The sequence below is a fragment of the Siphateles boraxobius genome, unplaced genomic scaffold (assembly GCF_051911475.1).
Source record: "Siphateles boraxobius isolate OS27281-9 unplaced genomic scaffold, OSU_SipBor_1 25, whole genome shotgun sequence".
Lineage (NCBI taxonomy): Eukaryota > Metazoa > Chordata > Actinopteri > Cypriniformes > Leuciscidae > Siphateles > Siphateles boraxobius.
Genome location: NW_027508866.1, coordinates 1,615,920 through 1,619,681, shown reverse-complemented (window position 1 = coordinate 1,619,681; position 3,762 = coordinate 1,615,920). Strand labels below are relative to the sequence as shown.

The 3,762-nt window shown below is 45.4% G+C and overlaps 1 long non-coding RNA gene across 1 annotated transcript; it reads right to left on the bottom strand.

The window, feature by feature from the left end:
- Positions 1-2,387: 2,387 nt before the first annotated feature.
- On the bottom strand, positions 2,388-3,156 carry LOC143749474 (uncharacterized). The gene is made up of 3 exons (XR_013206991.1): positions 3,011-3,156; positions 2,795-2,887; positions 2,388-2,416 (listed from the first exon to the last, which is right to left on the bottom strand). It is a non-coding gene; the product is annotated as an uncharacterized LOC143749474 (long non-coding RNA).
- Positions 3,157-3,762: the final 606 nt, after the last annotated feature.

Below are 3,762 nucleotides of genomic sequence, written 5' to 3'. Positions count from 1 at the left end.
TCTTGGACACCAAACATCGCAACACTCTCTCCAAGTCTTGGTTGGCTCTCTCTGTTTGTCCATTGCTCTGGGGATGAAACCCCGAAGAGAGACTGACAGTCGCCCCCAGTAATCTACAGAATTCTTTCCAAAATTTGGACACAAATTGGGGACCCCTGTCAGAGACCACGTCTATCGGGAGGCCATGAAGTCGAAAGACGTGATCTATGACTGTTACCGCTGTCTCCTTGGCTGAGGGTAATTTGGGCAAGGGAATGAAATGAGCCGCCTTCGAGAACCGGTCCACGACAGTCAAAACGACTGTTTTGCCCTGGGAGGGCGGGAGGGCGGTAACAAAATCTAGAGCGATGTGGGACCAGGGTCTCGAAGGGACTGACAACGGTTGGAGTAACCCATCTGGAGGTCGATTGGAAGTCTTACCAGTGGCGCAAACCGAGCAAGCCAATACAAAATTGCGGATGTCACGAGCCATCATGGGCCACCAGAATCGTTGTTTTACCAAAAAACTGGTGCGGTTAACTCCTGGATGACACGCTATGCTGGAAGAATGTCCCCACTGAATAACTTCGGACCAATTCCCCTCTGGTACGAATAAACGGGACTGCCATCTGGGACTGCCTTGTGGAGGACTACATGGCTGTGCCCACCACCGATGACTGGAGGTCCATCGCAGAGGGATTTCAGGAGCGGTGGATGGGAAGCATGTGGTGCTGAAGGCACCCCCCAACTCAGGATCCCAGTTCCACAACTACAAGGGAACGTTCTCCATCGTTCTGCTTGCAGTTGTGGATGCGAAGTATCGCTTCCGGGTGATCGATGTTGGGGGGTACGGCAGGACCAGCGACGGTGGGATTCTGGCAAACTCCGCCTTTGGACAGGCTCTCCGGGCTGGCACTCTTCATCTGCCTCCTGACCACCCTCTACCTGGTGCTGAAGACAGAGGACCCCAGCCTCATGTCTTCGTGGCTGATGAGGCGTTTCCGCTGCGAAGGAACCTCATGCGGCCCTTCCCTGGACGCACACTTCCTCCAGAGTGGCGTGTCTTCAATTACCGCCTCTCCAGAGCCAGGATGGTGGTGGAGAACGCCTTTGGCATCCTCTCCTCACAGTGGAGGATGTACCGCCGCCTCATCGAGGTCCACCCTGAAGTTGCGGAGAAGTGTGTGAAGGCGACGTGTGTTCTCCACAACTTCATGCGGTATTCGGAAGGGAGAGAGGCACCTGCTGTGAGGGGCGCGGGGCATGCTGGAGATAAATAAGCCACTGACAGGTCTGGGTCGAGTTGCAGCCAACAACTCCTCCAGAGAGGCACTCCAGGTGAGGGACGTCTTCATGGAACACTTCTCGGCGGAGGGAGCAGTACCATGGCAGCCGACGGAGTAGCATTTGAAGTCCTCCTCATGACTTCCCCACAACGGCTCTTTTAAGAGCCACCCACAAACCTATAAAGAGCATGTCTTTCTAAAAACAGTTTTCCTCCATTATAATATGTAGTATTTTTTTTTCTAGGTTGTCAGCCTCAGTTCCAGCCTGTCTGGTCCACAACATGCACATGTATTAAGTTTAAACTCTGACTAACCTTTACAAAATTACAGGTTTTCCATGTTTGTATACAAGGTAAAATGATTTATTTATTTTTTAATAAATAAATGGAGCCAGCCTCCAAAAAGTAACGAACCTTTCTATTTTTTTGTTGTTGGTTATCTTTACATTACAATGATGTTTCATATAATCTATATTACGATATGGAATAAATAACATTAAATACTAAATTAATACATCTTGTATATTAAAAAACAAGTTATGTGATACAAGATTTGCTTTTGTAACGTGATGCGGTGAAGGCAGATATGAGGCCGGATCCAAACGCAGTGTACACGCTTTATTTAAACAAACTATAAACTCAAACAGAGACTCAGAACGTGGAACAAGAAAACTTTACACAGGGAACGACCCACACTCACGTTAATCCTGAAACATATAACAACTCACAAAGACCGGGCCCAAACACAGGGCTTAAATCAGGAACTCAATAACCAATAATGAAACACAGCTGAACATAATAAAACATAATGAGTCCATAATGAAACATAACATAAAGAGAGAGTGTCCTCCAGAGGCTCTCGAGGGCACTACAGCTGCCGATCGTCACAGCTTTGTTGTGGGGGGGGGGGGGGGGTTTATTAAATTTTGGATACAAATTTTGGATATAAATTTTGGAACAAATTAAAATTGTTCCAAATTTAGCACAGTATAGCTATTTTCCATTGCATAAGTATATAATTTATATTTAAAATTTTCCTTAAGATGAGGCGGCATGCTCTGTACACAAGGCAGAAGGGATAGGAGGAAGTGCTCGTCTGTGGTTAGTGGCAGTGGCGGTGGGGCCGCCGACGAGCTCTCCTCCTCTGTTGGCCTGTGAAAATAAAAAAATACAACACATGGTGCAATGAGAAGGCAGAAAGATGATACATGATTTTCATTCTCACAGTGAAGGTTTAAAAATTGCATTTAAACGACAAAATTGTCTAGATATTGTGAGAATAATATCTGTGCCTGTGAGTGACAGACAGTGCTTAAATGCAAGTGTGATATTGTTTTGAACTTGCTTTAACATATATTAAGTAATTAAAGTTATACTTCAGACATATACGTAGATAAACATTCAAATGATCAGTAGTTAAAATGTATGCAGATGATTGGTTGCATAGACTGCAATGGATTTGTATCTGCATTCACAAAAAACATGCATGTAACATGTTGAAATATTGTTTGTACTATTTCCTTCACACACCTCTAGGTTCAGCAGCAGGGGCTGAGGGACCAGGGACTGGGGAGACAGGAGCAGAAGATGGGGTTCTTTGCCCATCCTCACTCTGATATGGCTCTGTCAAGACAATATTAAATGTTAATACGACACATTGGTAACAATACTCAGAGAGATTACATTTTTTCATCTGTAAACATGACAACATATATGCCTCGTAATGTGTCTATATTAGAAACACACCTGTCACTGTCTCCTCTGATTGTTCGGGTTGTCCCTGGTCCTCGAGGTGGTTATCCTCTCCGATCCGGGCCTCGACCCCCTCCATGTTACTTGTCGTTTCTCGTGGAGTGACGAAGGGGTCGAGGAATCCCAAGATCTGAGAAAACTTCCACATCTTCCCAGACCCTGCTGCTGACCCACTCCATCTCCTTCCTCTTCTCCTTCAGGTACGTGTCCCTGAGGCTTTTCCACTTTTTACGGCAGACATCATCTGAATAAACACATTATCTTGTTATTGAAAAGCAGTTGTATATTTGCGGGAAAATAGTTGTAAAACTAGCAGCACGGCAGCTTGCTAACTGATTAGTAACGTTAGCTCAATAACGTGACTCAAAAGTGAAATTTGTATATTTTACAACGTACCAGGTTGTACAATCTCCTCACTAATCTTCTTCCAAGCGAGGTCCTTTTTGTTCCTGTCTCTATAAAAGTAAGAACTTGAGTCAAATAACTCCGGGTGACCACTCACAGCTAAAATTAGTTTCTCCTCCATTTGGAATGAATGACTTTCGAGCGGGAGTTTGTTATGCTATGTCACTTTATGCCACGTGAAGCAAGCAGGCTCCTGATTGGTTAACGCGGCGCGAATTGACGCAGAAGTTCAGATTTTTCAACTCGGGCGGCAGACGCGAATTCGCATCAAACGCGTGAATGCACAAATAGCACTACTAAATCATTCGCACGTAACACGCTTAACGCGCCAGACGCTTAAT